The sequence below is a fragment of the Nomia melanderi genome, chromosome 5 (genome assembly GCF_051020985.1).
Source record: "Nomia melanderi isolate GNS246 chromosome 5, iyNomMela1, whole genome shotgun sequence".
In the NCBI taxonomy this organism is placed as follows: domain Eukaryota; kingdom Metazoa; phylum Arthropoda; class Insecta; order Hymenoptera; family Halictidae; genus Nomia; species Nomia melanderi.
In genome coordinates, this window is record NC_135003.1 from 8,301,867 (window position 1) to 8,327,359 (window position 25,493).

At 45.0% G+C, this 25,493-nt stretch overlaps 1 protein-coding gene across 7 annotated transcripts in view; it reads left to right on the plus strand.

Annotated features, from left to right (window-relative positions):
* Nucleotides 1-25,493, plus strand: part of LOC116430907 (uncharacterized) — a 348,971-nt gene that overhangs the window by 37,915 nt on the left and 285,563 nt on the right. The window contains exon 1 of one of the 7 annotated variants that reach the window (XM_076367567.1): nt 25,065-25,228. The exons of the other annotated variants lie outside the window; for them this stretch is intronic. The gene's annotated coding sequence lies outside the window, so the exon portion shown is untranslated. Of the gene's footprint in view, nt 1-25,064; nt 25,229-25,493 lie in introns of those variants that run through there. 7 annotated transcript variants of the gene reach the window in all.

Here is a 25,493-nt window from a genome sequence, read left to right on the forward strand (position 1 = left end):
CTCCTACCAAGGATAACGAGAAGTTATTGCGCGATGCGATGCGGAAATAGCACGCGGCCGTTTCGGCGTCGTTTTATCCCGGTATATCGGAGTCAGTAAAATCCGGAGAAGCTTCCGCGTAGCGTTGCTTTGAAATATCAGCTGCTGTTTCGGTGCAGCGTTACGTTTCATAATTTAACCGCCAGACACCCCCGCTGTGCTCCCCTAAACGGTTCTGCTTCTTGGGGATATCGTTTCGGGGTATATCCATGCGTTTACCGTGTACGATTCGTTGATTTTACGCCAAACTTAATGCGTTTTTATCGTTTTTCCTTTTTCGAACCGATAAATCAATTGAGTCGATCTCGCAAGCTTTCCCGCGACTCGCCTGGATATCGAGAATTACGCTTCTTGCTCTGGAACTCCGAAGCGCAGCTTGTTAAACAGGTTCTTACTGGTTCTTGCTAAATGATTGATGACCGAAGCCGTTCCTTGGAAGATCTATTACCTAGAAATTATCTCGTCATTAATGCAAGTTTCTTTATGCTCATTCGATGTTCATCCGTTTGCTTCATCCCGCGTTGTTTTCCGGGCAATACTTCCCGCTGTTTAATCGATTATTGAATGAAATTGGCGCAGGCGTGTTTGTGACCGTTATTGAATGGAAAGCGCCGGTTCTTTGGGTGAGCGTAAATCCGTAGATATTAATAGCTTATGACTGGAGCTTGATGGAATTGAAATCTTCTACATTACAAAATCTCGTTGAGTTTATTAATTCTGTTTGAAGAGTTCAAGTGAAATGTGATTAATGTAGGCAGCCGCGATAAATAAGTTATTAAGGAAATGATTAAGATAGGAATTTCAGATAAATTATCAAACTTCTTAAAAATAATTAAAATAACTGAAGTCAACTGCTGAAAGATTAAAAGTTGAACGGAGACTTTGACACGTTAGATCAGGGCGAAACCGATCGTCAGTAAACGAAGCTTAAAGACATAAATCGAAATTAATCGAACAAATCCATGAAGTTCCTCTCCAATGTCCCAAACGCTTTTTGCCCAATCAAAGTTTCTTTCCGGCAGTGTCCCGCGCGTGACGATAACACTTAACGCGCGGCAGCGGCTCTCAACAAACTTTCGTTGAACGAGGAACGAATAGCTTGAATTGGGAAAGCGTAAAAGATGCTACTCGCGCCCGGGGCGTCCTGAAAAGCCGAATCGCGTGAAGCCTTCGCAGCTTCGAAGTTCTATATGGAGTATAAAACACGTCGCGAGGGTGAACGATAAACTTGTTCCGTCGTTGCATCGTCGGAACGCAACGAGTCGTACAACAATTTGCTTAGGATAGCGACAGGAATAGAGACAGGAAGGAGGAGATCCCGAGGGAGAGGCAGGAGTAAATGAGAAAGAGAAAATTACGTCTGGTGGCGGACGAGCTTCGGAGAGAAACAGAGTTCGAACAGAGAAAGAGAACGATAGGCGAACCGTCAGAGGGAGAGGGCGAGGGGAAGATTCCGTCGTCTTTCCTCCCGTTTGCCCGCTATTGTCCCCTTCGCGACTCGCTCTTCGGCGAAATCGTACTAGTAATGAGGAAGCAAGTCCTCGTCTCGGGAATTAGAACCTTTACTCTAGTTCCGTCTCCGTTTCTCTCAACCCCATCTCACTGGCCCGGTCGCATGTGAACAGTAAACGTTCCGTTGATTTGAAAATTATGAACTCTTAACTGTTTTTCTTTATACAAACCTACCTTCTCTATTTAATCGTTTGTGGTATTTAACGGTGAAACGTTTTAGTTGATGTTTGATTTGATTTGATTAGGCATGTTAAAGTAGTAATTACGCAAGGGATGAAAAAGGGTGTTTTGAAATCAAAATTTCGAAATGAAAATTCATGAGAGATTTTGAATATTACAGTTCCAACGACCGTGAACATTTCGATCGCGCAACGATTAATTTGTATCGTTTTTGCATTTCAATTAGTAATGGGTGAGAACTGAAATTGAAATTAATGCCAATACACGAATATAATTGATTAATAACGATACGTTTAATTGTGTGGTTCAGTATTTTATCACGCACATGCGGTTATCAACGTTGTAAATACGTAGTAAACGTATAATCAACGTTATTTTGATTTTCTGTGTTTTCATAAATATTTGTACCGTCAAAAATTTGTTGATCACAATTGAAAATTGTAGTCGAAAAGATTCCGAACACTTTAGTCGTGAGCGGAATGGATTAAACGTTTTTCGACGATTCTTGTAACGATCTTCGGGTTTTCATCATCGATCCGCTTATTGTCGCGTTTAACCTTAGACCTTTAAATCGTATCTGAGCGGGCGCAATGGCGCGAGCGAAGTTTCAACACTTTAATGGCGTTATAACCGTTGCGTTTTATCACAGCCACGCGTTCCTAAACTGTTCCAGTAACAAATTTAAAGTCGCGCGTTCCTCTCGCCTCGAAGAATATTGCACCGATTCCATTCCTCGAGATAAAATAATCCCCCGATAAACAACGAGGGAAATTACCATTTGACCGTCACCGTCCTTTAATTCAAGCACTGAAGTCCATTCTTCTTAACTATCTTCGAATCTGTGATTCGCTTAATAATTTTCATACGTCGCTGATCCTTCTCGCTATCATTAATCATCATCTAGATATCGATTGCTTGGTTATCTCAATCCCGCAATTACAGACTTATTCAAATTATACTATCTTAAAACAGAAGCTAATGTTTTCTATTTTACCAATAGCATCAGGTGCGCAGTTCAATAATTTCATAAACGACCAGCACCAAGTGTTCATTTTCGGAAAACAAATATGTTTCCCTTACAGTTAACCTCTGTTTTTATATATTATAGTTATAGCATGTAAGGATCTTCAAAAATTCTTAACGAAGAAAATTCATTTACAACTGAAGATCGCCTTACAGTACCAAAGCGAGTTTTCTAAATACGCAACTTCATGCGCGTCGCGCGACCGCGTTGAATCGTTACCAGAAAACGGTAGTGCTCGCTACGTCGAGTGGCATCGTTATCGTCGTTCGGATATTATCATCCCTGACGTCATCGTTACTCTGTGAACGCCGTCGCGATCCGTCGTCGAGGCTACAAAGAAGCCAACAGCCATCGCTTGTGCGGTTCGTGCGATAGTCGCGCGCGTGTGTATATTGAAGTCCCCGCGATACCGGCGTGTTTCCAACACGAAACACGATAATCCGTTGATAACGCGGCGTCCGATTACGCGGTGACGCGAGAATCTGTGCATAGCGGGTCCCGTGCGCCGCGTCGGGTTCGACGCACAGCAGCTCCCGCGGGAGCCCGATTTTTTGGCAACCGTGAAATAATAAAAATAGTTTCGCCGTGGTAATGGAATCTCCGCTCGCCGTTGCCAGCGGAATCGAACGTATTAATAGCTCTTGTATTTTTGGCCGACGAAAAATACGGGCCGCGTGACTCCCGGTTATTGTTTGAAAATTCGCCGAGTTTGATGGGACAAATCAAATCACCGTGAATTCGTTTGTATAAATTTCCCGGAAGGCGGTAGTCGGTGATTTTTCCACGCAGTCGCGGAGTGGAAACGTTTCGGAATGTGACGCACCGCTTTAACGACTGGACAGTCATTTCGGTGATCTCAATGCGTGGCGAGACTTGCTCCTTGCCTTTCTCTAGAATGGAGTTCGCATAACATTCTTTTGATCCTTTGTAGATACTGTTAAATGACAGAAATATTGTTTATAGATGATATCACTGCGCGTAGGGGAATAATGTTCTTTAGTGTTCTTCTTCTAACACAATGCTTATTGCGATAAAATATCTCGTGGTTTGAATTCAGTTTTGTCAAATAAAAATGTATGGAATAAAATGTCCGCGTTCTCATTTTATGACACGTACTTTAAGGTGGAAAGTTTGTTCTTTGTGCTTGAACAGGTTGCAAGGATAACCGTGACCATTTAGCGTTCGCAGAGCTAAACTTTGCAAAGGGCCCGTAGCACACGGTCGTTTCGGCTTTTGCTAACTCATTCGCAGCCGCGATAACCTGTAATGTCCATTCTTTCTTCAGCGCCGGATATCATTCTCCGGCATCGTATCGAAGCGTGCTCGCGCGCCCATGAATAAGAACCTGCACGCTCGCCGTCACGAGTGTTCCACTGTTTACGAGCCGTTGGGTAATTAGTTTCAAGGTTACGCTAGTCATGCATACACAAACGCGATCGAGATCGGCGTCGCTTATCGCTGGAGCTTTCGAATCAGCTGAGCGGTCTAGTATGTCACAGATAAAGACGTCGAACTACTAATGCAACTATATGTCGCATCATTTCTTTTATAAAAAAGTTGAATGACGAAGACGAACCGACTTGTTCAGCGAAGAGAGTTACTTTACGTACAACAGCATTTAATTACTACATTCGAGTATCCGAAATTTTCGTCTAGTTAATTTAGTAATGGAAAGCTGCCTTTATTTAAAATCACTTGAAATCTGGCATTCGTGACCTCATTATATTGAATTATTATTAATCATATGGTAGGGAAATGTATTTTCCATATTATCACCTTGAAGTATCTTTAATTAATTATCATGCGCTAACATTTAAGGATTTAAAGATGGAGAATTATAATTAATATTTAATATCAAGTTGATTATCGATTACCAGGCTGATATTGCCACCCTCATTTCACGCACGCAAAGTGAAAACAGCGTGCAAGGTGTTCACAATAGCTCACTAACAATAAGCTCGGCTGTGGATTGCGTGTAAACGATAAGCACTCAAGTGCTCCCCAGTAGGAAATATCAGCAAATTATACATCCAGTTGGATTTTATTCAGGCAAACAGTGCACCGTTACATGAAGCAGCGAATCGCACGATTTAATCCCAAGAATTGCAGAGTAACGAATTGTCACGCTTCGAGGTGGGGTCATTTGTCAACCGCATTCTTCCCAGCTTCTTGTCAAACATTAAAGACTCCGGTCGTTCTTCAGAATCAACATTCCGGGTTCCACAAACCTGATTCTAAACCTGAGAACAGTTCGCACTGGTCTTGTGTACAAAATTCTTTTTCTTCCTTTTTGTTATTCGATGTCACCTTTGTCCACACGAACCCGCGAGGCAATATTTGTCTGCTTGCAGCGCTCCATATCGCTGCCCATTCATTCCGGCACGATGTTCAACACGTTTCTTCAGACAATGCCGGTCCCGTACAAAGACCCTCATCGTCTGTTTATTATTGTGTTCATTTCGGAGGGAGCGATAAAGCATTGTCTCGCGGATTTCAGACACTTCGGTGAAGTATAATTCGAAGTCGATTAATTCTACCAATTTTTAATTCATCGAAACACCGACCGTGATGATGAATATTACAAATACTCTTACCGAACATGACCTCGAATGAAAAGTTAAAATCTTACCTTTCAATTGAATTAATATTCTCGAATCTCATTTACTTCCATTTTCGATTTCATTCATAAATCACTAAAGAAGAGCAAGAAAGTACAATCATTTCTTACGTTATTTATTTACGAACTCCATTCTTCTCTTCGAATTAATTGTACAAACATATCAAGTACTACCATTTAAACCTCGAATTTATCGTTTCGATGTCCTTACGTTCATGTTTTCGTAACGAAGTTCGAGAAGCTGTAACAATTTATCAGAAAGATGAAATACGTCTTCATACCGACTCATTGCGAACCTGTCCAACGAGAAGTCAAATAAACGACAGAAAAAGCAGTAGAACCTTCCGACAGATCGGACAATACCACTGTGTAGCGGCGTTCTCAGCTTCTTCGGCATCTTTCCATAAATCATGGCCGCCATTACCGAGTTTCCTGCACTGGGCCCTGTACGGCGGACCACATTGCAGATAAAGATACCAAACGATCGTCGAGGCACGCATTCGAGATCCTTCAGCGGCGCGTTAAGCACCGTACACCCTTATATTCTCTCGACTCGCGTCACAGAGGGTCGTTATTGGATCCCAGTTTCGCGACAAATTAACAAGCGTGCTCGCCCATGGCGTACATAAAGTCCGTTTCGTCGGACTTTATCGTAAACGCGGGGTAATTACACGAGAGGCCAGCCTCGCAGCCGGTCGGGGTTCGCTTGCGCTCGTTTGCGCCGGTGTTGGATGACCGACCACTGTCAACCGTGAATCATGCCGAAGCCCGGCGATAAGAAATTTTACTACAGAAACGTATTTTTCATGTTGACAGTGATTTTCCTTGTCTCGCATTCTTTCAGTCAGCTTGTCTTCGGATTGCGTTGGTTAACTCGTGGAAGACTTTTCTCAGTCAACATTACGTTATGTACATAAACAACTCTTTATCCTCTAAAAATTCATTTCTCACAAACTTTTTCAGCAACCAGGTTAATTTTAGAACTGCACGAACTGAAATCTGAATATGTAAAATATTACTAAACGATCCTATATAATTCTTCTTCCGTTTTTCACACACCTCAGGAAAAGACGAACATTCTCATTCAAAGATGAAACATTAAAGTAAAAAGTCAGTATAAAAATCTAGTATGTTATAGACACAGGCATATCGCAATCTCGTCATTATCCCGTGACTCGCGTTGATCAGCTTCAGCTTGCCTGACAAACGGTCCTTATTCCGCGGTCGCAAAATATAATTTCCGATTACGCGAACTGGTCGGGACCGTAGTGGACCGTGAAACGGTCCGGGCGCTCGCGACCGCGCTGAAATAATGAAGTCCTCCGATACGAATCGCGACGGCGAATCTCATCCGGACGCGGAACGCGGTTCGTCGGGCGAGTAACACTCACAGCGCGGCGAGGCCGCGTGGGCCGTCGAAGGACGACGACGCGGCGGGAGCAACGACTTCGTTCGTTATCGACTTCATAGAAAAGGTCCGGACCTCCGCGACCGCTCGTTTCTCAGCCGGTGACCAGCGTAAAAGTGCGCCGTCCATTTTCGGTATTGCGCGCCACTATCCAATATTTCAAGGGGAACTGGTTTCCACATTGCCGCGCGCACGCGTGAGAGGGGGATCCGATTTTTCGCCGGCCAGTCAATTCACCGATAGGGTCGACGTCGTCGCGCCGTGCCACCGTAACGTACGTTTTCACGTCGAATGGGAAACTTTTATCGTAGCTACACGCCTCAGCTCGCGAGCGCGTAGATCCGCGCTGCCGATAAGCACGGTGAGATATTCGCGATCGGTAGCAAGGTAAGATAGTACGTTCCGTGAACGGTGACGCGTGGAATGAGCTCGAATTCCTCTCGATTCAGCTTCCGCAGGGTCACTTGGACCAAACGTGGACCAAAGGACGAAAGCTTTCAAGAGCGCAAGCCTCGCGAGTTGGCGTCCCGTTTTGTCGCCAGCCTTTGTGCGCCCTGGCGCGCTCGAACTGCTCGGGAAAAGCGGCCGACAATTGTATCGAAATATAGTACAATAGCAGAAAAATGAACGCGGCCTGGCGCACGGGTTTTAATTTCCTTGTGAACGGTAACTTTGCACGGTTGGCTAACCGCGGACGTGTGTCCCGTAGCAGAGAGCAAATTCGACTGGAGTTGTTCTACCGTTCTGTTCGTTGTGTTCTGCTGCGTTCGTGGAATTTTTCAATCGAAGAGGTTGTGGAGTGGTGGGCTTGAAGTTGGAAATATGATTGTTGTGTCGTTCAATCGATTTCATGGCGGAGGTAACTGATTTTCGTGATGGGAATATTGAACGCAGTCATCGGAGGATTAAGAAAGCGATACGATTGCGTTCGCGTGATTGTGTACAAGTTACTTCCGGTTAGTAATGGTTTCTCTCAGCGAAATACGCCAGGGATAAAGGGTCAAGCGTGACAGCTCGCATCGAATCTGCGTGCGGTCGGGAACGATACTCCGTTAATGCGTTCGTTTTCTCGGCGCGTTATCTCGAACGTGTAATCTTATCCTCGATCTGTAAACACCGGGAGATAAGTACCGGTGGATAAGCGGTTACAGGTGGTTCCCCTCTCCCGGGTTCCATCCCGCCCTCTGTTTCTCTTTCTGCCTTCGTCCCGCCTCGCCGCCTTCTTCCCGCACGCTTCTTCTGGCCGTCTTCATCCTCGGGACGCCTCGTCGGCTACGCTCTCCGACTTCCAGGTACACGAACAGCAGGTACGCTCGCGCGTATATCTTGTTCACGGCCGAATAGACGAGCGACTCGATTCCCCTGCTCGATAGCAGCTTTACCGTGTTCAATCGTATTGTTCCGATTCCGGGGACCGGTGTTCAAGATTGTGTACCCTGTGTTCCTCGATCGAGGGTGTTGGGTATACACCGATCGTGGATATTTGTAGGACGTCGCAATCTAAACAGAGTTGCGAGAAGATGATCGAAATGCAAACGCTGTTTTTGTATTAGTTTGATTGTGATTCTTCGTAGATTGCTGGCTTGATGGCAACCGGTTTAATTGAATATGTTAAAATTACAGAAATCATTGTCCTATCGTTCATCTGTTTCTTCAATATTGTACAAGTTACTTCCGGTTAACTTCAATGTCGTACGAGTTGAAGCTTATCTGGAAATTCACTGTTAGGACAGTCGCAATGAGCGTCTTTGGAGATAAAATATAATTAAAGGTATTAAAGTCGCGGTACAGCGTAATAAACAAATATAATTGATTTACAGCTGGAAGTAGATACGGGAGTGGTTTTCGATAAGATAATCGCAACCGTCACTCGTATTACATAATAAACTTGTGCATTGATTTCACGCGTTCGTGTAAATCGATCTACTCGATACTACGATGGAACTACGCAGCTTTCTTCGTTAACGAAAATGTTGTTGGATAGTTAAGTAGAATGTAGAACCATTACTTCCTCCTAGTTAACCTACATAAGCCTTCGTCTTGGAGAGACCTTGACCTTAACATACCAGCAGTACTAGGCTACCGGAGTCCTTGATCTCTAGCAGATTTTTTCAACAATTCCTGATTTTTCTCTTCATAATCGGCATTAATTTCGGACCAATTAGACTCCGATCTTTCGATGAATCAAGCCAGGGCCCAGTTTCAATGAATCCCTGATTTTATTCTTGCTCAGCTCAAAGTTCTGTCCCTGCTTCAGTCACGATGAATTCTATTTTTCTCCATATTTAACACTTGGTTACCCTAATCTAGACCTGTTTTATATCAAGTCAATACTCTTCTCAATCCATAAATTGGCGCAACCGGGTAACTATAATTCCACCTATCTTGCCCACTGCCGTTATTCTTTTTTAAAGACTGGCTACTGCTGCGCGGTTTACAAAGGCAGAAGCGCGTTTCTATAAATTCAATATTTCTTGCATAGTCTTGAGAATCGTACACCGCACATTGGACAAGGACTACAAATGGAAACGTCTGGACGATCGAGGCTTTGGGAATGTAAAACATCCATCCGCTGGCTCGCGCAGGCGATCATCGAATTTATTATTCCTCGAGGATCAAAGCCGGACGGTCGCAGATAGCCGGCGGCATGTGGAAAATAACGATATTTTCGTTGGTACAAACGCAACGTTCGGGCCTAATCTTAGAAAATCGTTCGCCGGCGGACCGAGGATACGCGGCGCGGCGGCATTTCAAAAAGAGCAAGATTCGCGGACCGTCAGGGATTTAACCGCGCGTGAAACTGCATCGCGGCACGGTTTTCTTCCCGCTTGGCCCCCGTGTCTCTTGCATCGCTCCGCATGAGTGCATGCGTCGAAACAACCGGCGCGCTAGCTGGCCGACCACGCTCCGAACAGCCTCTAGTAGACGCGGTGCGCCGTGACAGCGTAGTGGTGGTGAACGCGCTACTTTAGGGTCAACGCATTGCCAAGGTGGCGGCCATGTGGCACGTTCTGGCGCATGGCAGAGCGCTTGCGTGCACACTCGACCCGGCTTATCCTCGATTGGCCGCCTCTATGCATACAACAACGCACCAGCGTGCTGCGGTTCTGCACTCACCGCTATTATTAAGCCCGTTCCGGGGGACCGGCTACCCTCGAAACCCAGGAAAGTGCGCTTCTTCATTCAGAAATCATTGCCCGGCGCTGTTTCCCGTTGCCGATTACCTCGACTCCGGATTTTTATGCGATTTCACATTTTTATGGACTGGTTTACAGCTGTCGGATCGTGATTGAGAAACTTGGGATTTTGATAGTTGCTTCTGGATGATGCAGTTTGAGTTCGGAGCTTTTAAATACGATGTGGAAGTATCAGAAAATTGTTGGAATGCTGTTTTGTTTGTTTCGTTTTAAGAAATGTTCGTAATATTTGACTATAAGTACTAGAGAAATTATGTTGTCTGTGGACTGTTGCTAGATGTATGTTCCATAAGTGTTTCGATGTAAACCTGCAGTCTAATGCTTTCATACTCTTTCGAACGGGTTTCCCAATTTTCACTCTTAACTGGAAAGTTTTTGCCTACAGGGTAATGGTGTATCGAGTGACGGCGCGTAGAAAGTTGTTTCGCTAATACCGTCACTGATTTTAAAGACTGAGCGTCCAACACAACAATCAGAATTTGGGAAATGTTTATTTTATCCGGCGACCGATTTACTCATTGATATGTAGTCTCCGTTAACGCTCATGTTCCTGGTTTACAGTATCTTAAATAACCGCATCCGGCATAAATGCATAAAATCCGCAATCTATTTACCATGGTACATAATTTATTTGGTAATCATACATATATGCTGGCGTCGTTGGGTCTTTCTAAATCTGGAGATTGTTTATTTCTTCGAATGGAACTGAAAACTTTACGAGAACACCGAAATACAGTTGCTGCATACTGTTTAGTCTAGAAAACATCTTGCTTACCTCCTTTCGGTGCGCATGAAATAAACGAATTATTTAGTTTTTAGATTTCGACTATGTATTCTGTAAGATTTTGCTCGTGTCAAAAGTTTCAGATACAATCTGATGATTACGACTAGTTAAATTTGTTCGTAAATGGAATGTAGTACCATTATTCGATTGTCAATATTCAATGTTCAGAGTAACTGTACACCCACAGTGAAAGTAGACTTTCTTCGTGTTCCAGTCAATTATTAAAGATAAAACAATCCTGTCGACCACAATTGACGAATAAATTATAAGACAATGGACCAGTAAGAATATTTCAATGATCTTTTGAAAAGAGATGTTTGAATTAATGTGTGAAAAGTATATTGAGCATACGGCAGGAAGTGACATTGAAGAGTATCTTGAACACTGCAGCGAACGAAGCGCAGAACCGGGACAAGAGTAGGAGAGAATCTGGCCAGCGAAAGGATTAAGAGCATCGAGGCCAGCGTGTAAGTAGCGCGTGAACGAAGCGGTGCTCACAATGCGACATAACGCGCAGGATCTTTATTACTCCTCTCCGTTGCCACTCGACGCAGCATCTGGAATGACCATTCGCAGCCGCGGCGATATCAACGTGCCTCTTAATCGCGCGACATTACATCGTAAACGTAACACCGAGGCACTGGCACACGCTAAGCCTCGTGCACCAATCCTAAAAGATAAATAATAGAAAAATTGTCCCATAATTCGATGCGTGATCCAGCAGTCATCGATGATTCGACAGCTTTATGGATTCCGCGTACGCTTGTACACATTACTATAGATGTAATACAATATATCGGAGAAATGAAGAAAAAAATATTTACGCGATAAAATTTGTGATCATTTTCTCGTAGATTACTGATAGATACTCGTGTACATTAATAACACGTTATTTAGGGAAATAGAAATTGATTTCCTGCATTATGACTTCCATTTGTATATTCTTTCTACGTGTTTATTGAGTGCTTCAAAGTCTTAAAATATCCAACTACAAACGATGGAAAATGTTGTACCATCCGTCATTTAGTTTCTCTGTTTTTATTAGACTGTACATGATAACGAACTTTTCTCAAGAATTGCTATTGTCGAATATTTCAGTTCTACGTGCACTAATGTATGATAAACTTCTAATGAGGTTTAACCGGTTTGGATTTGTCACACGTTCCAGCCCAATTTACGAAGAATTTTCTCCAGCGTGAGATTCCGATCCACGTGGCGTTCGTCAAACGTGACTTTCTAAAATAGTTGGGGGAATAAATACGCCTGCCAAATCGGGTATTGTGCTCGGCTGGCCGGCGCGCTGTTATCTAAGCGCCCGAGAAGGAAAGTCGGGAGTAGCGGGCACGGCTCGGTTTACTCTTGCCTGCATTCTTGAGCGTATTCCAGGGGAAGAGGAACGTTTCGGAAGTTTGGGGTCCCCTTCCGCTGATTTATCGACGGCGTTTAACGCGTAACCGTCCTCCCTTATAGCCGCGTTAGTTAACAGGTCAACTTTTTCAACTTCCTCTGCAAAGCGGTCAGCCATTAACACTCGGCAATGAAACGCCGAGCCATTTTTTTAAACCGTCCGTTGCGGGGCTCCCGTAAATTCGATTCCTCCAGCCTTCAAAGCTGTTAAAAGGGGCAATGAAAGTATAATTTCACGCACGATGTGTTTCCTATAAAATACAACGTAACGGAACTAATTGGCGAAAGAAACACTTCAGAAATTCGATATTCCATCTCGGGGAACACATTCGAAACAGAAATCGCGAATCACGGTATTCCTCGTGAGACACGTGGCCGGTTGAGCGAAAAGATAGGATATATCACGGTCTTCAGCTTCACGAAATCGAACGTCGATTTTTTACATTTTCATGACACGTGGGAGCAAGCAGTCAGCGGAAAAAGACACGGGAACAATTATAATTTTCACGGTTGTTTCATTAAACAGGAGTGAAGGGCACGGCGTCGAGTCAGTTCCCTCATTAACGATGCGGCGAGTTGGTTTTCCAGGCGTCATTTCGCTGCAATGGCACCGTGAAAAGATCAAATTAAATTCGTTAAACGGAGAATCGCGGGTAAAGAGATTATTTTTCTCTTTTCCGTTTGTTTTATTGCGCGCCGCGATAAATTCCGGCAGAAACGGCGCGGAGAGTCCGGCCGTTCGTTCCGTGCCGCGAGAAATCTCGCTCGAGATAGCCGGCGGAACGCGACCATTCGTCGGCTGAATTAAATTTAAAGCTTTTTTCCTCTCCTGCTGCCTCCCTGCCTCACTCCCGCGCACAACTGGTCCAAAACGTATTAATTAACTGGCGGAACGGGTCGTCTATTGACGCGAACGTGAATACGGTATTTTTAGCGCTTCGCCAATTAATTCATCAGTTTTCAATGATGAGGAAATTGGAGACTATTTGTTTCGGGCATTGTTATCGTTGTCGACCGGAAGTGCGTTGTATTTCAACGACTTCTAATATCGAATGACTTTCATTTGTAAACCAATTCATTCAGAATTAAAAGGTGGACATTGTCAGTAGATTATGCGTCAGCGATGAGTCTTTATAATATTCGTAAAAAGAAATTTCTACATCATTTCTGTAAGTTAAACATTTCTTCTATAGAAAACTGTTATTAGTGAACAACAGCGTTCAAGCGATTCAATAGATACAAAGCTTCTGTGACAACGCGTAAACAATGTCCAACAGAAACAAACCGCATTCAACCGATACACTTGTGCGTCGCCCAGCAAAAAGAAGTGGAGTTAGAATCCGGATCTGCTTACCGTTACGTGGAACCGTTCCGACAATAGGGTCGTGCGAAAGCGGCCACCGCAAGTCGAATTGTTATCTGTAACTAGGTACCCTCTGTCGTAACGGAGTACCCACGGCGCACGTGGTTCCGACGTTCATTCTCTGCGCATAAAAGCGATTTAAAGCGGTCATTTAATTTTATCTCGAGATCGTTGCTTCGCGATGCGGATTTTCCCTTACAAGGCCCCCTCGCATGAATCGGTAGGCTATCTTCGCGCGTTGCCTTATTCTATCCCACCTTTTTCCTTGCTGGAACAGCTGCCTCTCCGACGCGTACTGCAACGAAATTTAAAAAAACGCGAATGCAGACTCGTCCGAACGAAACAATCCAATTCGATCGCGAACGTATCCACTAATTGGCCATTTGTCTTTATTCGTGAGCGTGACTCGTCTCGCCGATAGCCGCGAGCTGCGGTAAACTCATTGTCGTGAATACTACCGAAACAAAGTTGTGTACAGTTTCACGAGAATTTTGGTTCGCAAGTCCGCATGCAGTGTATTTTACAGAAAAATTGTGACGGTAGTGGTACATATTATCGCAAGGCTGTGTCTATTTTAGTTGGTTCTCAATGTTCGTACATTGCATCGGTGTTCCATTGTTCATACAAATTGATAGACAATCAGTGAATAGTTAAAAATTCGTTTTCCCGTATTCCGTGAATTTCCATCTGCAAATAAATAAAAAAGAATCACCTAGAATGCATACCGTTTTATATCTAACCATTCAGCAGATACATCGCCGGATACATCGCCAATAACGCATGATACGATGTCGTCGGATTGTGGAGCGCGCGCGCTCTCTGCTATCATCGTTCGTCATCGCGTTCGCCGTCACGGTATCGCAACATCGCGCTCGGCATTGTTCTCATTCCGATTTTTTTCCCCACCACCGTCGGATCGGCGCGCGGCTTTTCGTCCTTCGATTCCATTTCCGCGTCTCCAATCAGCGATTTACCGAAGTGGAACGCGATATACGGTCGCTTAATCACCGAGCGATTTCGCTCTCGGCGCTTTCTTCCTTCCAACGCGGCGAGCTGTGGAGCCTCGTTGCTCCTTTCGGCACTCCTCGTCGCTTCGAGAGTCGTCCTCGTCTCGTCTAGTATCGTCTCTTTTGCTCTCCCTCCATTCGCGTATCTATCTATCCCCTTCTCGCTTCCTCTATCAGTCTATCTCTCTAGTTTTTCCGTCTTCGCCCCCGCGAGCTCCTTCAAAGTTTTCTCTTCAGCGGCGAGGACTCGACTAACTGGATGTCGGCTCCTTAGCCTTAGCTTCTGACGCGGAACTTCCATTTAATTAACCGGCAACTCGCGTCGCGATACTTCACTATCGTCCGCCGCTCGGTTATCCTCGTTCATCGTGACGCAGTCGGGAAAGTTCGACGAGGGCAGGTGGGCTCTCTCCTTTTTACGCTGCGTTGGCGGATTCCAAGACCGAGCATAGTTTCCGTCGCTCAAACGCGTCCCCGAGACGGCCGTCGAAACGGATTCGCGCGATTGAAACGCTCCCGGGAACAGAGACTCTCGCCGATCCACGCACGTCTCGAAATCTCAAAGCTTCATGACTCGAGATATTATTCTTCACTCTTATTATGAAAGATTTTCTGTTTTACTAGTGTCGGAACGCAAACGCGGGTAATCGCTCTCCTCGGATTTAATTAAAGTAAATTAAGATCTCAACGCATTTGATTCGTGGTAGCGCTTTAGCTTTCTGCCTTGTAACTACGAACCGGAAAAATTGAATTAAATAAATATGAATATTCCCGGAATCATGAGTGTTAACCAGTTAGCTGTTTTTGACGAGTGTACTCGTCATTAAGGAATGGCAAGGGTTTGTGCTATGACGAGTAAACTTGTCGAAAAACACCTAACTGGTTAAATTGAAATGCCGGTTATGAAAATGAAACTTCCACGGTAAACATATACTTGCGATGAATATATGATTTCTCTTTCCGCCGGGAAATCATGGTAACGAAAATCCGCTTGCTTGGGTGCGGTAAAGACAAATGTATTGTCATTGCTGTACATGTGATGCAGTAACTTCGTAACACCTCTCCTTTGCCCGTTATACATTCTTTATTCGGTGATCAGGCTGACGGTAAATAATGACTTAATTTGTTCGTAAAAAAGAGTTACAGGGAACAGTAAAAAGAAAACTATCAACGCGTCGGCGTCCAAGAAAAAGAGTCGTTCCGCCGGCGTAGTATCGCGACGCGCGAATTTAGTTGTAAATTTGTTCATAAACGTTTAATCCCCGGAAGTGGTATCTACAGCGCGCATCGTAACAAAGGATTTGTTCGCGCTTCCCTCCTTTTTTTCTGTCTCCGGCGCGACAACAATACCGTGAGCGGGCGCAAACCGCTCGCGAAGTGAGTTTCTGTGTTGCAGTCGTTACACACGGCGCGGCGGAATCGAGCCCGCGGATACCGCGACCCCAGGACGTGTTCGTTTTTGTTTCTCCTACGCGTGCTTATCCCGTTTCGGATTCCCCGCCGCGAAAAGCGTTTCGCGTGTTCGACGGTGTAGGCTGCGTTTACTTCACAGCTTCGATACTAGCGAAGAGAGCATCGATCATAGCGCCGATAGAAGCTATTCAAAATAGCTTTCTCTGGTGCTTTTACAATGGAACTGCGATAATCGCACGATTTCAATTCTTTCTGTAATTTAACGAATGAATTTAATGAGTATTACTATTCAAAACGCTAGAAATTCTCGTGCCAGTCAACGTGTTAATCTTTTCGATATAATAGATCTAATAAACAACTCGGTGATTCATTTTTCTGCGTCCATTACAAAAACGATTAGAGCGAAGAAGTAGCACGTGTCGACTCTTGGATCGGTGATCGTCGTTTTACTCGCTGCTTCAGCGTAAATGTTTCTATGGCAAAACAGCGGAACGTGTATCTAAGCGTCGTTCTTATCGCAGCAACGATTCATGGATGTTGCGCGATTCTCGAAAGTTACCCTTTTAATCCGTTAAGCGCGATTTTGTTCCTCGAACATTATTTTCGACCGACGGCAATTAAATTGTGCCGCTGAGATATTGAGCAGTCGCGGGAGGCGATTCGATAGAAGCTTGTTGAAGGATCGACGAATCGCGTCCCTTCATCGAGAGGTGAAATCCTTTCTGGAGTTTCTTCTTCATTGAGATTGTGGTTCATTGACATAGTTCGAAGTGATTATGAGTGATTAGGAGTGGATTTGGAAAGTATCGATAATCGAGGACCATGTTTCTTTTTGTGAATCTTTAAATCGCTTAATGAGTTGCTGATTTTGATAATCGATGGAACTAACAAGTGAAAGCTGCATTGTTTGAATTGTAGGAGTAGTTAAAAGAAATATGAATGATTTATTGGATGTTTCCTATTGTCGAAAATCACCGACAATTCTTCATTCCTTAAACAGCATTCTACATATTCGTGTATAAATTATCGCAGTTTACCATCCTCCGCGAAAAAAGCGTTGCGATATTTAAATCTAGAAGCAATTAGTTCTCGAGGATAACTTTTTGCTGGTCAGTCGTCGAAACCGAATTACGTTCCCACGAGGATTGTAATGTTTTAGTTTAATATCTCCTTGTGGTGCATGGAAGCTAGAGTGTACACGTTTAATGAATGTACAGTACTAGTAGCAGTTTTACTTATTTTGGTACGCAAACGCAGCTGCACAAATAACCGTTGATTACCATAACACTCGTTCGATACTCATACATAGGAATTAACCCCACCGATTTGCGAAAGAGTATTTATTCGATTGATTAAACATACTGCGCGATGTTTAACCGGCTCGCGCGTAAAACGATTAAAAATCTTTCATCGCCGATACTTCGGTAGCCGTTCGCAAAGCGTGAGGCAAATATCGGAATCCGTTTGATTCGGGACGGGCGAGGGTGTATTAACGACTCCTCACGGTCGGATGGCGAAATAACGAGGAAACCGGGATGCAGCGATGTCGGAGCGCCCCACTCTCTTTCCTCTCTTTTAATTCGCCCGTTCACCCGAGATCCGTCACCGGTAACCTTCTTCGGCCCGGCTCCCCTCGAATCGTTAATGTCGCGTCTTTCTTGCACTTCCCCGATCCATTTGGGATCTCGATTTATCTTCCTTCGTTCCGCGGTATCGTCAATCTGATGAATTTCCTTCGATTTCTCGACCAGGAAATCTGCCTCCGCTTCTCAGCGAGGTTACGCTCCGCTGATTTCTCGCTTCACAGGACCGCGCGGACGGTGAAGTCTTTGTCCATCAATAACCGAACAATCGGCTATTGCTTAAAACTTATACCACTAGCAACATTATAAACAAATGTTCCTCAACAGTGCAACTCGCGAACATTTGAATACAATGTAAATAATCGTCGGCAACGTGTGCGAATCGCCATTGTTCGGAATACCGCGGCAGCGTAGTACTTTAAGTTTCTTTAATTTTCCATTTGCCCGTAGACCAAGCATGTTTGTGCAATTTCCAAAGATCAGTATTCAACCAACACATATCTTCCTTGTGCTAGATACGTAGCGTCTGCGCCCATTTTATGAACAAATACGAACAGAAGGCACAATTAACAGGACCGTCGTTATCCTAACAAACTCAATTATCCAAACCCTCTTATCCCCAAAGCTAGCTCGAATAAAACGTACCCTATTGTTGCAAACATTCAGATTTTTTCTGTTACAATCCGCGAATCGAGCAACGCCGATGGTACTATCGTTACGCAATCCTCTTCCTCGTTTTTCCGTGGCGGGCCGTTTCCTCGTGCCGGTTCGTCCGCAGCAGCCGGCCTAGCAAACAGGAACGGCTGGCTACGTTCAAACACTGGATAAATATAGACCGACCGCGGACTGCGCTTCACGGACGACGGCGAACAGACTCCCTGACTGCGCGCGTACCGTAATTACACGACAATTAGAAAGCAAGGACATGCTTCGCACCGACGCTGCGAACGAGGACGATCGACGAAGGGGGGCGCGGAGGGGGACGAAACGGAGGGAGCGTGGAAAAGGGTGGCGTGGGTGCGTCGACGCGCCTTCCCTTGGTTGCAGCCGCCCTTGCGGCTCCTATCGTCGTCATCGGCTGTCTATTTAACGAGAGACTCCCGTTGGAATTCATGGGAAACCATTTGCCAGTAAACAGTACCGTTAATGCTATCAAAAGTACACGGATGGCAGCCTTTGCAGCGCGGTAATGGTCCGTAGCTGTAACTTTGACGACGTCGATGCAGTCGAAACGATGATTGTGTTAAAAGACCCGAGCATCCGCGACCTATGCGACACGCGACGCGCACGCATCGCGCACGCAACGGAGAAGGAAAGTGGAAAGTTTCGGTAACGCAAAGCGTCGTTTTTTGAAATATCGACGGCAGTCCGTTTTCACGATACCGGACACTCTCTCCTAGAGATTTATCGATCGTACGACCCGGCCAAACGATACCTATCCCCGCGCCCCGCGAGGTTGGAACTGGTTTTTGGCATAATCAACTGGCCCGTTCTGGTGGGACCCACGAGGTAGCCGGGGCTAAGTAGCGGCGGAAGCTGGCCCCTCGTCGTTAGCCTTGTTTCGTGGACTCCTCCGCTTAATAGACTCGTGATCCACGGTTTCTCGCGATTTTTATCGATGCCGCGCATGGTATTCTGGTTTGTTGGTGTTGTGATTGGACTTTGGGAGTGGCTGGTGCTTTGTAAATCTCCCTTTATCAAAATAGTCTTGTGTTCTGGATGATCTACGATGCAGTTGTATGATAAATCGAACATTTTGAGCAAGGAACTCGAAGCGATCATAAACTTCGATTTAGTATTTGAAAAGGGGGTTTTTAAATTGCGTGCTGGCGAAGCACTTATTTTCGAGACGAATTTACGCCGCAAATATTTCGCATCGATAAAAATTTTCACGCCTCGCGTACGCTGAAGGGAAACAGCGAACCTCGCGCGGAGTCATCAAGTTCCGTATCGCGTCGTCGAATTTACGATTCTACGCGTCGCTGTTGACGAGTGTCGCCGGTTCGTTACGGCGTCCCGAGGTGACAAAATTACAATCGATTGAAGCCTCGCTGGCCGGAGCTAGTCACGTACATTCGCGAAATAAATATCTCGGATTGCGTATGCTCGCTAGTCATGTCTGGTGCCTGATTAATCGCGCTCGTATGGGAATCGTATAATATTGATGCGCGAGGTGATTACCGAAAACGGAATTACCGGCGCGAAGAGCCGATCCCGCGCTTTCGGCGACCATTTTAGCGGTGGAAATCAATTCACGGTGAAACTTCAATGCGCTGCCACGCGAAAGACGCGTCGTTTCCGTGCTGGCAAAAATATCGATTTAATTATTGCCTATAATTGTGACGGAGTGACGGATATCTCTATAACAGGGATTAAAGATTCATGCGGACACTTCCTGTTCGTTTTGAATTAAATTTTTATCCCGCTGAAACAATGTTATCATTCGCGACCCAAATCGAACACGGATACTCGTGAGTTCGAGCAGCAATTTTCCATTATTCACCGCGGTCGGCGTTGATGAGCCCCTCTTTCCGATTGGTTTAACTTCTCCGCTCGATTCACAGTGCAAGCACACCGGTGCTCGATCAATCGAATCGATGAAACAAGTGATACCATGATTATTGGATTAAATTAATACACAGGTTTAAAATCGCGCTTGCTAAATCTTCGTTAAATTGAATTGCGCAAACTGCGGCCGAATATAAATATCTTCGTTTTATTAATGATTCTAGAAACTATTTTGAGTATTTTGGGAGAATTAGAACAGCCGCAGTTTGGCTACTGTGAGAATGGAATGTCTACTTCATTCTAATTCAATCGAATTAGAATGATTAATGTATAAAATCTTACGTGTCGAATTGTTTGAATCTTCTCATAACCTTCGTTAACCGTAAATGTTGATTTCTATGCTTTATAGTGTCAGCATGATAATGTACAATTATTTAAATTGTAGATAGTTAGTAAAATGTCTTCATTATAATTAATTAGATTACACATAACCTACTGGGAAACGTTATTAATGTTTTACATTTCATTTGCCCAATTGGTAAGTATTAATTTAATCGGATCGACAGTAACAACAGATTAGAATCGTACAGCACCGCCGGAAGATAATCATCAAGGAAAAGTGACGAAATATAAGAACAAACGAACAACGAGCATAGTCGTTCCCGCTTTTATTATTTCCGTGTATTGAATTCCCTTGAAAAGCGCGGCGCGTTCAGTGAATAACATTCCGCGTACCGAAGCGTTCAAATATTTGCCGATATCTCGCTGCTCCGTCGCGTTTTCCGTATCCCCGCAATGTTTTCACGGAAAGCGATTAGAGATGCTGACGTACTGCAATCGTTACAAAGGGTTGGTTAGCGCGTGACGGGGCTGCAAACAGAGAGAGAGAGGGGGGGAGAGAGAGAGAGAGAGAGAGAGAGAGAGAGAGAGAGAGAGAGAGAGAGAGAGAGAGAGAGAGAGAGAGAGAGAGAGAGAGAGAGAGAGAGAGAGAGAGAGAGAGAGAGAGAGAGAGAGAGAGAGAGAGAGAGAGAGAGAGAGAGAGAGAGAGAGAGAGAGAGAGAGAGAGAGAGAGAGAGAGAGAGAGAGAGAGAGAGAGAGAGAGAGAGAGAGAGAGAGAGAGAGAGAGAGAGAGGGAGGGAGAGAGAGAGAGAGTATAGAGGAGTGGAGGGGTGGAAGAGAGGGACAGATAAAACGAGAGAGTTTTCACAGATGTTCCGAGTCAGCCAGCAGCGAAGGGAAATAATCGGTTGAGCGGAATCTCTGGCAGAAATTGCTAAAAGCGGCAAGAAGAGAGTCGTCGCTCCGCGATCTATCTTCCCCTCCCCCTTTCTTTCCTTCTCTTTCCTACTGTACGGCGAGATAGCGATCCTTCCGCGGTACCCTAATTAAATTGAATCACGAAATATCTCGGGGCAGGAAATACCCAATGAAGACGTACATTAACAAATTAAAGCGCCTTCTCGTTCGAGAGATCTTTGGACACTTGCCAGTCTTCGCTTTAAACGCTGCTAAAACCACCACGGCGAATCGTTGTTTCCGTACAGGCTGATGGAATGTCGCGGCTCGCCAGTTGACACCGATTTTCCGGGAGACCGTCAACCGATTTATCCGCGAATGATAATTTCAATTTAATTCGCTCGGATAATTCATGGCGCACCGAGAATGCAATGAGACGCTGCGAGCGGCAAGAATCATTCGAGCTCCGCGCGCGCGACCGTCGCGGTCGATGAATCGTGCCGTTACTAGAGCGGAACACGTGAAAAATCGATCGATTTCCATGGATGTTGCCCTGTCATGTTTTACGCGAGACTATTTACATATTGATGGAGCGGCTTCGGAATTGTCGTATGTTAATCGGGACCGGTATCGACTCGATTAATTGTTGGACATCGTGCTTGATACCGAATATCGATTGTCCGCCGCTTTACAAGAGAATGGAACTTTTTACGTGTGCGTCACGGTGATCTGTAATCATTCCTCTGACGCCTCGTTCTGCAGATTGTTTTCGCGTTCAAGTAATTAAGTCGTGACTGTAAGTAGACCACGAGCTTCAATGCAGAATATGTAGATGATATGCTCCCCCGTATAGTCTCGCTGATCGAGGTTGCGATAAGTGGCAACTATGAAGATCGGTAAGCGAGATTCTAATATTTCATGAAATGGTGGGCATACTGGTACGACTGTAAAGTAGACAATGAATAAAACAGTGGAGCATAAAATACAGTCGTTGTTGAGGAACTTTCTTTGTGCTTGGTTCTCTCATCGCAACGTCTTTATGAACGAAATTTCATCAACTTTCCCTTCTGTAAGATATAAAACAACGGTAAGACTGAAGTACATGATTTATCACTCATAATGGAAGAGTTAATGATGATTTTATATTGCTACCTTGCCGATAAGATTTTCTGTAAGATATCGCGAAGCATCCATGATCGTCTTTTAGGAACGGAGCATCTTGATCACGGCGCGGAGAAATTGCTGCGTTTTTAGCACACTTTCTACAAATTCCGTTCTCTCTACCCCTTTTTCCCTGTGCGCGCATCGGTGGACGTGGCCGTCGCCGGTTAAATTTGGTCCCTCGTAGCCTCTGTTTCCGCGCCGCGCGAACTCCGATTCTGACCCGTTTGCAAACGGATGTTATGCTGTCTATTCGGGTTATGCTCGGCACGCGTATCGATCGCGTTTCAACCCCACTGTTGACCGCGTCTTGTCCACTGATTTCCCTGATACCGGAGATCCCGGTGAAATTGGAATAAAATATGTGACCGATCATTCGCCGTTCAATGGACGGGATTGCGAGCGCCGCGTTTTCCAGTACTTTTTTTTGCATTTAACTGCTGCTCTGTTCGTTTTCTGCTTGTGACATGGATTCTTGGGATCGGACTTCTTTGTTTTCCTACTAGTCGTTGGCGACAAACTCAAACCGGTTATCACAGTTGCGAAAGAAATCGATAGTCAAATCTATTTATCGCAAAGTTATCTGGGTGTGGATCAGAAGTGTTATCTGGAAAAAGTTTCAGGCCAGAACTATTTTCAATGTCGTGTTCATTAAAAGTTAGTTAACACGTTGATTGCTAAATCACCGGCCATAGAAATTCCTGTAAAGCTAAAAACCCCGGTGCGGGATAGAGAACGTATGAATTCACCCTGAATTTTTCACAAATTATTCGCGATTCATTAGAACCTACGGTATGCTATCAGACGCATCCATGCGAGAAATAGTGGGAATGGATCGTTACGAGCCATTCGTCGAACGTTGCATGCAACACGTCCAGGTGTGGTAATCGATTATATCACACGTAGCATTGCACCTATGCCCATATACGTGTCTTTGTGTTACTCAATCGGGTTTGACAAGGAACATGTAACGAGGGAGACCACGCTTCTATTCCCACAATCATTTTACATGTCAATGTCGAGTCATGTATCATGTCGATAAATTACTGTTACCTGTTGTGAGTAATCAGGCGTGCCTCGTTTCAGCATAACAAGGAATCGAAGAATCGAAATCTAAGAGGAATGTGGATCCCAATCGTCGCGCTTTAATCTCCGCTCCGCGGCGCATCCATTTTCACTCTTCCACAAAGAAGACTTCGCGCTTCCTTATTCATATTATTCCGCTTAGAGCTGTCGCGGCAAACGTAAAACCGTTTGCTTTGTAAAATCTTGTAAGATGTCTTTCCCATTAGACACAGTAATAATACTAATTTATTACGTAGTTGATATTTTACATTTCATTACTTCACATTACCTTTGCCAAATGAAATATCACAGAGACATTTGCAGCCGAAAGCATATTGTTATGTATTTTCAACAATTATGACTTGCACATCTCGACCTCAAACATTTAATGTCACTTTCTTCAAACGATTCCATGAAAATGTATCATTAAATATACACAGCACATTTATTAGCAAACTCAACGCATCCCCGACCACTCCAAGCAAAACCAACGTTGCCACAGTGTCCGCATGATAGATCATTCCTGCAGTCCAAACTAGAGAGGACATCAGCGAGCGTTCATCGAGGCACACAAAACTTTTCATGTCCACCACCTGAATTTCTTTCATATCTCGTTTCGTTTTACGAGACGCCACTAAATTCCGGTTCCTTGGTCGTCGTCGACAATCCAGTGGGACGTAGTCGGAATCGTTTTCCAGCTATCGATCCGTGTCCGTCGATGTTTCCGGAGAATGCGAAGCGAGTCCAGAACGGACGCCTGGGAAACGCAAATCACGAGACGGCCGGGGCCGCGGATACGTCGGCGATGGGATAAACGGACATCGTCGGCGGGGCGGAATGAATCAATAAACCACGGCATCGCGATCGCCGGGGCCGGGAGTAGCGTTTACGCGGGCGGCGCGGCGCAAATCCGGCCCGGCCCGGCTCGGCCCGCCACTTCATCGTTTATTTTCGCTCTCCCGGAAAAACTCCGGGAAAATACTCGGTCCTAAAAAGCCTCGGGCGTCCGTCGCGCGTTGCCTTTCAGTCGATCCACTTTTTACGATATCCACCCGTTCTTTCTCGCCTTGGAAACTGCTCGCCGCCGTTGTTCATCTTGTCCTCGCTTTTTCTCGCGTTTTCACCCGGCTGCTTTTCGAAGTTTCGCATTGCAGACACATCATCCGCGAACTTTGTTTCTATTAATTCTTCGTTTTCTTCTTCTCTTTCGTTTGAAATGAATTTCGTTTGTTGAAAAATCTGGGAATCCTGCTGGTTAGAGGACGCGTTATTAGCTATCGTGTACTGCAAGGATAGCCATCAGCGTACTCGAGTAGACGGCACTCGCTGCTGCTTGCTTAAGATTTTACGATTCGACCTGCCGTTCGAGTTACGTCGCGTTGCGTAATCTGTTCGGCATCGTCGGCGTCGATTCAAGGCCGGCGACGCGTTGTGAACAAGCGAGTGTAAATAAAAGCCGCCGCCAGTCGAGAGTCCGCATACCACTGCGATTCCACTGCGTTGGCCGTGGCGCCCAAGATTCGCGAAAATGATCGCGGCTGGACACGGGATCGCGCAACCGTGCGAACGCTCGGTTCCACTTGCACACGTGGGAAACTGCAGTTTAGAGATCGCCTCGCGTGCGCCCGTTCAGCAAATGTCAGATGCTGACACGCCGAGGAACTTCGGAAGATTTTATTCAATTCCGTTGGTTGCCGATGCTGTCATCAAAGAATCTCAACTCGGTAAGATTCTTTAACCTGGATCTCCTTATGTAATTTTAGTAGACGGTGTGCGAATTGAGATTTTACTTACACAGTCTTTAGAACCGTGGACTTATGTAGAACAATAGATAAAAAGATTTTCCCACTTGATGGCTCAGTTACATAGGCGAGTTACAATCTTTATTCTTGAGAAGAACAGCTGTTATAGGCGGAGTCATAAGTGGTCGGTAAAAGTTTGACGAGTGCCAGACCCTCAATTTTTTCTTTTGGTCTGCTAGCACAGTCG